The sequence below is a fragment of the Serinus canaria genome, chromosome 2, assembly GCF_022539315.1.
Source record: "Serinus canaria isolate serCan28SL12 chromosome 2, serCan2020, whole genome shotgun sequence".
NCBI lineage: Eukaryota > Metazoa > Chordata > Aves > Passeriformes > Fringillidae > Serinus > Serinus canaria.
The window spans coordinates 8,623,056-8,634,836 of NC_066315.1; the positions used below are offsets into that span (position 1 = coordinate 8,623,056).

General features: G+C 38.9%; 1 long non-coding RNA gene across 2 annotated transcripts; it reads right to left on the reverse strand.

Moving 5' to 3' along the window:
* Window positions 1–1,579: 1,579 nt before the first annotated feature.
* On the reverse strand, window positions 1,580–11,002 carry LOC127059288 (uncharacterized). 2 transcript variants are annotated; one of them, XR_007776949.1, is made up of 4 exons: window positions 10,920–11,002; window positions 10,730–10,806; window positions 7,399–7,485; window positions 1,580–1,751 (listed from the first exon to the last, which is right to left on the reverse strand). It is a non-coding gene; the product is annotated as an uncharacterized LOC127059288 (long non-coding RNA). The 2 variants fall into 2 exon arrangements; XR_007776948.1 differs by lacking the exon at window positions 1,580–1,751 and adding an exon at window positions 3,965–4,625.
* Between the last annotated feature and the right edge of the window lie 779 nt (window positions 11,003–11,781).

The following is an 11,781-nucleotide window of genomic DNA, read 5'->3' on the forward strand; positions in this document are numbered from 1 at the left end:
CTGGCAGCACCTGACAGGATTCCAGTTGGAGCTTGCACTTGCAGTCAAAGGCTTTCAAGTTTGATCCCTTCAAACCTCTGAAGTTCACCCGTACAATTACCTGTGCTGTTCAAAGCAACCCAGGGCTTAGATGGAAATAAAGAGCACGAAAGGATTTCCCAGGGTGCTCTTGGAAACGTGGGGGGAAAAAAAGAAAAGAAAAAAAAAAAAAAAGAGCTAGATGAAACCTTGCAGTGGTGGCAGCTCATTTGACGTTAAAAGGCCAAATTCTGCTCTCAGAGAGCTGTGCAGAGCCATGACTCCTGACATTCCACATGCCAGGGAAGGATGTCCTTCAGGATCCCTGCTTACCTGGAGAGTGGGGCTGCCCTGAAAAGCCCTGAGGACCTTTGCTGGCCAGCAGACACCCCTGTCCCAAAGTGTCTGTCACATTTCCACTGGAGACAGCACCCCCAAGGAATGCAGGCTCTGACAGACTGAGGCTCCAACCCACTCTGTTATTAGAGACATTTTGGTACAAAAATAACTGTTTATAGGACAAACCATATACTATATAATAAGGAGCACTTTTTCCTTTAAAGTTACTAACAATGTACTAGAGATTTTAAATATTGCCTACACCTTATGTCCTTCCTAGCTTTATCTGTCCCGTTTCCAGCTTTGACCTTACTTCCTGCATTTCTCTCTCTTTTTTTTTTTTTCTTGCTAATTAGAGATATTTGTATTTCTTAGGAGGTCATCTGATCTTGCTTCTTATTTCCCACTTGGATCAAAACTCTTATAAAAAAAGTTTAAGCTTTTAAAACACATTTTACAAGATACCTATATATATAACTAACCTCTCAGGATCAGTCTTGACCTACATCTTTTTATTCTATCATAATAGGCTTATCTTTACCTGATGCTTAAAATATTCTTTTCACCTGAGTGATTCTGTCATTTACAATTTCTTTCTCTTTCTGCCTCTTAAAAAAACATTACAAGGAAAAGAAAAATCCTCTATTGGATACAGGCTGTTTGCACTGGGCACACATGTTTATGAAACAGATAAGACCTTTGTGTGTCAGGTAGGTGGTGGCACTAAAAGCTTTATATATCACGACATCAAAGCAGCCAGGAGATGAAAGAGCATATTTTTGCATCATAAACAATATTTACATATTGTGATATTCCAAGAATCTTTCATTTAAACAGGTGGAAAAACAGGGAAGCAAGCACACATGTAAAGCAAATTCTTACTTGTGGTTGATGATTAAATTTTATATGGCTTTGATATAACCACTGCAATTAAGTGCAGTGATGAGCAAGGACTTGTTTTGCTCTTTATAGGGTACACATTGTTTACTAATCCCTGGTTCATAAGATAAATCCATCATCATCTGGGCACAGCTGCAAGTAAAATTTTAAAAGGACAATTTTTACCCTATGGAACAAATTTCAGACTTTTTAACCCTCCTGTGCACCCACTATCTCTTCCTTCCCTCCCTCCTTGAAATGTGCTATTCTTAAAAAGAGGCAGCTTTTATATATTCAGACTTTCTGGATGCTGGTGGCTATTTTTTAAAACAAATCCTGCTGTTAGTTGAGCCCCAGATAGCACAAATGCAACATGAACAGAGGCTGCAGGTTCATTTACCATTTCAGTCAAAGTTGGCTGCTAAAAACTGGAACATTCTCAATCACTGCAAATCAACACACTGCAATTTCCACTTTTCCTGATTTTGAGCATTCATCACCACTTGCTCTTCACCCTTGAAAAGAAGGGCAAAAAGACAAATTACTTTAATTAGGAATTAGTTATGAGAGAATGAGGTGTTCTAATTATATCTAGAACCTCTTAAATAGTTTCACTCAGGCTTATTTGATTTCTTAATTACTGAAAGAGAAAAGCTGCACACCAATTGCACCAGTTTTTGAAAGCAGAAATGCTGTCTTTCATCTGATATTATGGATTAGGCTCCAATGAACAGTAGTAAGGCAATAACCCCTCCAAGACAGCACATGCATTAACACAGGGTAATTTTCTTTTTGTTGGAACATTCTTCCATATCTCAAAATACATAATATTATACACTATGGTGTGAAACCATAGATGTGACAGGCTGTAATGATTTATTTATGAGACATTATTCTTTGATGCAAGAATACATTAGGTTATAGATCCTATTTCCACAAATATAATGTGTCATGCACTACATCTGAGCTCCAGTAAGGTATTGTAGGCTGTAAGGTTCACTTTGTATAAATAAAACTGTGTATAAATATATATTTTATGACTGTATCAACAGCCAAAGTTGTGCAACAGTCTCTCTTTCATCAGATCCTTCAAAACATACTTTTCTCAGATCCACATGAAAATATGTATCAAACTGGAGAGAGGGTCTAGGAGAGTGTGACAGGGACAGTATTTGATTATGAATGGTTTGAACACTGTTCTTTGTTGTGGATGTTGAATGTATCTATTTCATCTAGTTCAGGACTTCTTAGATTACTCTAAAAATAACTATTGTGACTTTTAGCATCATTTTTTTCAACTATACCCACTCTTGTCTTAATAACATTACTACAACTGGACCAGAAAGCACAGCTGAAATTTTTAGACCTCTCTGAAAGGGGCTTTCATTATTCTATTTTTTTTTTTTTTCCTTCCTAACTTCTCTTACTGGTGGAAGAGTCCCCAGAAGTCCTGGTGAAGGCTGGACTCCTCTCCCAGCAAAAGCACTGGGCAGCTTTTACCACATCTGCTCTGGCCAGATTAGGACTTGATGGCCAGTGCCTCTGAGATGGAGTGTGAGGAGAGGCTGCAAGGTCCTTGCATCTCCTGTCTCCAGGAATATTCCTGTTTGAGCAGGAAAAGGAGATTTTGTGTGAGGGAAAGAAAAAAGGGGCTGGGAAAAGGTGAAGCACATCATGCATCTTGCAGAAATTCTTCAAAATCTTTTGAAAACCTTTTTGGAAGGTGTGATGAATTCAGGATTCAGGATCAAGCCCACACTTACTTAAAAAAATCTCTTAGCAATTAATTTTCTTTTTATGTATGTACAATGCTTCAGGGTCTCCTTGTGATAGAGCAGCAGGATTCAAGGGGTGTCAAGACCAGCTGCTTGCTTCCTTTACCACCAGTTGTGGTGAGCAATATGTGCAAAAGGAGACATGTTTATTATTATAAACCTTAACACAAAATACTATTTATTCTTTTGACATATCTAATTACATCCACTGATTCCCAGTGGGCTGAGTTTATGCAGCAAATGTCTGTCTAGCTTTAGAAAAACAGATATCCATAATAACAGAGGGGAAGGGTTCCCACTTCTTTAGAGAAGCTCATGGAGTATAAAAAAGCTGGTAAAACCAAAGCCTGCAGTTACACAGGAGAAAGAACTGCAAGGCAGCACAGTCAGGAGAGGATGAGGGATTTGTAGCAGCCCTGAGAGGAAGACTGTCCTACAGGTAAAAACCTGGAGCTGATGATAAACAAGGGCCAGAGTAGCAGAAAGAGACAGATGAGTGTCAGCTCTGTGGCACCTGTGTGTGTGTGCTGGGTCTGCAGGTGGGTGTAAGAGCTGAAAATGTATTGCTTTATTTCAGTCTCTGAGAAAAGATACTCTTAAAACTAAATTTTTTGCAGAAGAAATCTGATTTTTTTTTTCTTTAATGATTTATTACTATAATTTTTTCATTTGCCTTCAAAATGGCTTGATTTTCAAATGCTAGTAAGTGCATAGGAAAATATCAGTAATAAAAAGAGCACTGAAATATGCCACAGACTTCAAATAAAATATTGCATTTATTCATTACTGATTCATAAACCTTGCAATTTCTGGTCTTATTGCAGTTCATACAAAAACACTTTCAAAATGTAAAATAATTTCGAGATACAGGAAAATTAACTCACCTCACAACTTTAAAAGCCAAAAAGTGAGCCAACACCAATTTGTTGTCCCTGTTAAAAACTTCCTATGATAAACATCCATTCAAACACCTCCTAGAAATGTGTACTGTCTCCAATCCCTGGGGAGTTTATGCTATCCATTAACTTACTTTTGAGGTCAGAGTCTCCCTGTTACTGTTTACCTAAAGACCTCGTGCCTAAAGCTTGTCTGCTTTCCCAATACATCAATCAGGGCAGTAAAATCTATTTCTTCCTCCTATAAATATCTTGCCCCACTCATATCTTTAAACTTTCATGACTTCATTAACACCACCATATTAAAAATTATGAACCTTCATGGCGCAGTTCAAATTAAAAATAAGAGCAATAATTCATTGCAAACTTTTTCTAGGCAACATTTTGGGCTCCCGAGGAAATGCCTGTGTTTTGTTGTTCATTTGGATATGTTTGTGTGCACACTAAGTTTCCTCTAAAAGAGGGGCACCCAAACTTTCATGTTTATGCTCTCTTCTCCTCCCACTCCATGGAGGAGAGAGATGGGAACAGGAAGGTGTGGATGTTGTATCTGATCCTTGTACATTTAGTGAAAAATGATCCTTCTGTGAACATAGATGTTTCTTCTACCTCATGGGATGAGGATGATCCACCTCTTGCTCCAGTCTACTTCTGCAGAAACTGCCCACATCACCTGTGCTCAAAGCTGGGTCTGTGACGGGCAGAGGGAGTTTCTCATCTAATTAAACAGACAGACACAAATGTGTGCATTACACAGATTATAAATATAATGTGCATTTCAGTCACCCCAGGCTGAGGGTATAGTCAGTGAGAACTCACAGGCTGCACTTGTAGGAACCTTGGGTGTGATTCATGTCATCCCAAGGTAAATGTCTATAATGAGGCAGGCAAATTGCACCTTAAAAGCACTTATTGCTCTTCCTTGCCTATAAAGGGAGCCCAGAGTGATTAGCACAGCGGTAGACTCTACTTTGTAGATGCTGAAAGATAAATGACACAAATCCCACCCTCTGCTGTACAAACATCTGAAGAATTTGCTGTAAGGAAGGTGGTTTAGCTGTGGCCAGCTCTGTGTGAGGAGGCTCCTGGCTGCTCTCTGGTTGCTCTCAGCAGCAGCACTTTGCAGAAGTGTCTCAGGGCACCTGTTGGTGCAGTCACAAGCAGCCTTCTGGTAGGAAGGGGCACAAATCTCATATTTTTAGAGATTATGGAAGGGATTTAATTCTTAGAACTATGCAGGACATTTGATTTCCAGGCAGAGATCAGAAAACAAGCACTTTTCTTCCTGAGAAATCCTGGGCAACTTCTCAGGTGGAGGAACAAATTCCTAATACCTTCAGGAACTCCAGAGGCTGATGAGAGCAGTCTCAATCTTATCCTAAGAAAATACCTGAAGGATCTGACCAGGGATACATCCTGTGGTTGTAGCTGGGGCCTGTGTGGACACAGTGAGTCAATCTCACCAAATAAATAGCAAAAGAGAGAAACCTTCTCACTGAGTTCCCAGCTGCTGCCTTTCAAACATCTTTAGGTATTTTGCAATGCCATTTTCCCTTTTCCTTTTAAGCCCACAGTCACAAGATACTCTGGGATCTATTTACCAACTCCTATTTTCATCAATTTGTTTTTAATTTCTCCAAGAGTTTGTACCTGGACAATCTTCCCCCAAAAGTAGAGCCCTGCCAGTGACTCCCCATGGAGGCCCTGCAATGATGTCTCTTCGTTTAGACAAAGGGAGACATAAGGCTCTCCCTCTGGGAATGGCATGCATTGCCTCTGGAGCTTACCCCAGCTCCTGCCAGCACAGTAGGTGAGAGATTTCCTCACAATAATTTTAATATCTTTCATTTGGCTGCATGGATGGGTAGCAGTCCTGGAGGAATATACACTAGAGGGTAGTCAGGGAGCATGATTAGTATTGGGAACAAGTATTTTTCTTGGCAGGGGACGAGCGTGCCATTTGAGAGATAGTGAAACACAGCAAGAATGCTGCTCAGTAGCAGATGCCAAGCATTCTCTTGTGTGCACTGAAGAAAATTTGGTTTGTTTGGTTTGGTTTAGTTTGGTTTGGTTTTGTTTCAAAGCAGAGGGGAGGGGAGGGGGCTTCCCACTGTCTGCAAGAGTGCACATGGCAGTACCTGCCTCTGTGCTGTGACCACAGCACCTGGGACCATTTTCCATCTGTGATGCTGCTTCTCCCAGCCCTGTTTATCGAGGTTAATAAACCATTTGAAAGCAGTGACCTGCTCTGATTTTGTTCTGCATCTCCCTGAGAGGTACAAACCTCCATCATCCTCATCTTTCATATATAAACATGCACAGCATCTTGTTTCCAGATTGGCATCTTTCAGATGGAAACATTTGCAAAGAAAAAGGGAGGATATTTCTGAGCAGTTTGTTCTCCTTTAAATTAAAGCAAACATCTGTGTTGACAGGACTTTGATTTGGAATGTATTAATCCACCACCATATACTTTGGTATAAAATATTCAGGTATTTAAACAGGAGATAAAATACATTAGTTATTAAATTTCTAAATAGTGTCTAGTGGGCATCCAGAGCAATGAGCTTTTGATAAATATTTCATAAGGATTTTTAGTGGATCTATATAATCTGCTTCACACTACAGACCTAGACATCTTCTTATCCAAGGTGCTGATGACTTTTAACCTAAGGCATCTCAGAGCACAATTTGCCATGATGCTTGCAAATGCTCCTTTGAAGTAATTGAAGCTTATGCCAAGATTGGCTCTAGCCAATGGATTGTCTCTAGCATTATAAAATATACTAGATCTGCAATAATGTATTTTTGCTCTATATTTACCAGCAGTATCCAATGCACTTCTATTAAACTAGCCCAGACTTATGAGGATGGCTCCTTGAAAAAATATTAAGGGACCATTTTACTTCCAAAACCATCAGTGGGACTTTGCTATTGTACTAGCTTGCTGACAGTATTATATTTCTCCAAGGGGATGAAAAAAAGCAGCTCTTGGCCCAGGAGGGGGATTGACTGAATGCCTACTCCAGTGCAACACAGCTGCTCTGAATCACCCAGGTGAAGCACTTCACTCCTGTCCTGAGTTGGCTTTCTCAGATGTGGCCTTCTCCTTATGAGGGGATAGCTTTCCTCTGAAACAGAGATTAGTGGACAAATCTGGAAAGCTAAACAAATCCTTCCTTTTGAACTTCGCCCAAGAGAAACATCTGTATGAAAGAAGAGCCATCACAAAGCTTTTCCCCCAATTCATACTCTTCTAAAGTTTGGAAACAACACTTAATTCTTCATTCTTTTCTTCAGGCTTGTGAAAGTAGAAGTGTTTTCTCCTCCTCACAATTTTACACGTTCAATCATGCTACCTGCTATACTTGCAACACATCCTTCCTCATCCTTTCATGAAATCTCCTCCCACCTCTCTGCAAAAAGCATTCTCAGCAGTGCTTCCCCTTCTTTTCCTCCAAGGTCATTGCTCTCCCAAGAATCTGCATTACCTGTGACCTGCTGTGGCATTCTTCATTTTCTTCCCATATAAGTCTGTGTGTTCCTCAAGGATCCCTCCCTTGCCACACATTTCATCACTGGAGAAGGAAGAAGAAGCCCAACTGAAATTAATGGCAAAATTCCCTTCAGCTTCAACAGAGCCAGGATTTTGCTCAAAGTATTCAAATGAGGCCTCAGTTTGGATGTCTGTGATGCAGATATTTCTGTGTGCAAGGGCAAATCACATCTGCTGTCTGCATTTTAAGCACATTGAACAGCTAATATTTTCAGTGCCGTATTTCTTTCTAAAAGAACCCGTTTTGTCTGACAACAATGTCGAAACTTTTTATATCATGAAAAAAACCCAAATTAGGAAACAAGCTAATTTATATAAGGGGTTTGGGGTTTTTTTCTCTTCAGCTGGCATTTCTATATATTTTTTTCTTTTTTTGCAGATATCTTATCTACATGATGCTGTTTCCTTGAGCGCCTCAAACAATAAATCGAAACATGCCTCACGGTAACACGGTTGGGTATTTTTCTCTCACCCACGTACATACCTACAAAGATTTAAAATACAACTCTTGAAAAGATTCAAGATTGAAGGGGGAAAATAATCTTATTATGCAACAATTTATTGTCCTGCCAAATGTGGGTGCCTTGGAAGCTTGAACAGCCCGCCAACACACCTGTGTACATTGGCATTAAGTTAAATCAATAATAAAAAACAGGCCTGAAGCCAATTACCTGTCACATGGAGATTCATTTTAAGTGGAGATTTTACAAGCATAACTTGAATCATATCTAAGTTATAAGATAGTTCACATAAGAGATTTACAAAGATGTTTGAATTTAGAGCAATGCTTACCAAAAAGCCATGTATAAAAACACATGTTATTAAAAAGCACTCAGTAGCCATAATAACAATTGATTTTCCTTCACAGCAGAGCAATTTGCAGTAATACAGATATGAGGAAAAAAATGCATTTTCTTTTCATTACTGTTTCTTGTGATCAACTTCTTATATCAGATATCTCAGAAAAGTGTCATTCTGCTTCCAAAGCTTTATTGCCTTGATGCACATCCATCATATAGTAAACATTTATTGCTTTGTCATGATTTTTCAATTAGTTCTTTCAGCTCAGTTACTGTAGGTTTTGAGCTGTTCTTTGCCATCCTGTATGCTAAATACTAATGGCTTAAGGTAGAGTCATTTATTAGCATGAATCATGGTGGATTTAAAAAGCAATGGTTTTCACATTAACGATGTTTCTCATAAAAGCTATAACTGATATTTCACTGTGCACCCATTTTCCTGGAATCCTGAAGGCTGGTATTAAATATGATGAATCAACAGCTCCTCAACAAACTGCTGTTTCTCCACGAGGTCACTGCACGTTGTCAGAGCAGAACTGGTTCGTGAATTTCAGGACATGCTGGGACTTGAAGCTTGGAAAGGAGGACATCATATTCTCTGCCCTGAAACACTCTCCCAGCTATCCTCCCACTCTTCCAATGTTAGCTAGTTTGATAAAACTGCTCTCTAACTCTTTTGGAAATTTATCTTATAATGAAAGCACTTTTCCACTTTCTTTGGAGGAGTTTGGGGCTGACACAGTACCCATTAGATGTTGGTATTGCTGCTTGCAAAGATGGGAACTCTCATTTTGCAGTAGATTTAGGTGCCATTTTACTTTTGTGAACTTACAAAAGTCAAATTTTACTTTGCTTCACTAGGAATTTGGTCAAGTTAAATTTAGATTGGATATAAGGAAGAAGTTCTTCACTGTGAGGGTGGTGAGGCACTGGAACAGGTTACCTGGGGAAGTTGTGGATGCCCCATCCCTGGAAGTGTTCAAGGCCACATTGGCTGGGGCTTGGACCAACTTGGTCAGGTGTCCCTGACCATGGCAGGGGAGCTGGAAAAAGGTGATCTATAAGGTCTCTTCCAATCCCAACCATCCTATGATTTTATGATTCACTAAGAAAAGTAACGATAAGGCAATGTTGAAGAAACATAAAACAGGATCCCACTGCAGCAGCTGCTGTTTCTACTGAACTACAAGATTGTTTTACCTTCTTCAATGCATCATTTATCATAGAAGTAAAGATAAAAGCACCCTGAGAAAATGGAAATGTCAATCAAAAAGTCTCTGTACACCAGTGTCCTAACTTACATTTTACAAGCATAATGAAAAAAGAGACCTTAATTTTAGAAATGCCTTTTTTTTTTTTTTTTTCAGGATGTGATAAGAATTACTCCCAAAAATTAAAATTATCATAGGAAAATGGATCTCATTCAGAAAAGACAGGGAATATAAATATCCAAAAAGAAAAGTTACTTTGTTTGAAGCTGTAAAATGTAGGTAAATTTTACTACAGTATTTCTGATTGATATGAAAATGTGTTTGCATTTGTGGATTAGGGGGTGGAGAAGAAAAGAAGAAAAAAAGAAAAAATATGAGGGAGAAATGGCCAGCCAGGACATGCATGGTCAGGGAACATGGGACAAGAGGATGTGCTGAGAAAGAGAAATCATGGAAAGGCCTCTGGGATATACAAGAACTGGAAAGAGGGCACAGGAACAAATTCCACACAGCTTCATCATTTTAACACTGGAAATATTGCCCCAGAGTTAAACAAATTGGCCGTGGGCAAAAGGCAATCCCTGGCTGGGGTGAACAAGAGCAGTTCCAAGACACCATGGATGAGTGAGGAGAGTGAAGTTTTAGATGAGGACTGGGGGAAAAGAATGAGAAGAGAAGGTGGAAATTGCAGAGGAATGAAAGTAGGAAAAGTGGGGAAAGAGCAAATGAAGACATTACAGGCCAAAACAGTGGAGAGGAGGAAGATGAAAAATTTTCTATTGTAAAATTTTACTTTTATTTCAGTGAGCAGTTATTAAAAGTCTTATTTTTACTTTATTACATATCTTATCTTATTTTCTTGTTAAGTGTAGATATCCTCAGTTACAGTAGATTATTATAAAAAGTGACACTCAGGAGAACATTTCTGACTGCAAACAACTCTTTTCCCTCCCAAACCCGACTTTGTACACTCTACTTTTTTACTAGAAAGGCTGTGTTGTTAAAGACTCTCTGTGTCTTTGGGGATCTTCCCCTGAAATTTTTTTCATTCTTTAATCCTTATTTTAAGATGAAAGAAAACAAAAATATCTACATCCTTTCTCTCATACTGACTGATTCTTTAATAAACATTTAGAATAGTGTATTTTATATATACATATATAATTTTCAGCTTGAAGTCACTGTTAATGAATAAATACATAGTTTATTTTCTTGTGTTTATATACCCCAACCTCAACTCCAATAGAGCACTTACCTGAGTTATTTTTTCTATTTCAGATCTTAAGAGAGCTAAGACATGGTCTCTGCTTTGCTGCCAACCAAAGCATAAACCTAGAACACACAATAAAACTTTTTTTCCCAAAGTTAAAGATTAAATAAAGATAAATATTTTAAAACTGATTATTGTCCAAGGGAAGGGAAAAAAAATATAAGAAAACCCTTACAGCTTCCTTTCAGAGCTTCAACACTGGAAATAATTAAAGAGCCCACACCTCACTACCAGGTACATTCTTTGAAGCCTCTATTTATTGAATGCAATAAATACTCAGGAGTTATCAGTGTCTGTTGTAACCTGGCAGTATTCTCAGAGAGAGGATTACTAATTAATTAATGGGGAACTACTGATTCAGAGCTACTTCAGAGAGGGTCCCAGCAAGAGTGTTGAAAATGGTGCAAGCCAAGCAGAGGGCAGGAATTTATCCTTGAGATCCAGCTCAAAGATGGCACTGAAATGCCAACAGCTCCTTCCACCCTGCTTGGAGTTGAAAGGGCTGGGAGCTCCTGCCTCTGGAAAAAAAACCAACAGATAAAGATGCTTTAGTTCAAATATGCCAAGTGCATATGCAACCTCCCCCAAGCTAGAAAGATTTCCTCATTGTTAAACCAGACCTTGACCTCAGATATACCATAACACACCCCAGCCAGGCACAAAATGGGTTTCAACTCTTAACCTAGAGATGGCTGCTGGGAAAATGCACCCAAAATTATGGGGAAAAATGGTCATCATAATGTTTGTGGACCAATACACAACCCTTTTTGAAATCCAGTTGCTTTCTGAAAAAGAAATCAAAATCATCTTCTTAGCCTTTTGTTTGATGCTCAAAAAGCACATCAGATCTGAAGTCTGATATCAGCAAGTAAAGACATTTGCAAATAGCAAATGTTCTGTGGCTGATTCCTTCTCTGAGAAGCAGGTGGTGTGGCAAAATTTTTGAGTGCAAAAACTGAATGTTGACAAACACAAATCTGCACTATAAGAGAGACTAAAAGAGGCAGAATATTTACAATGCTGTGTTTAAAAACTTG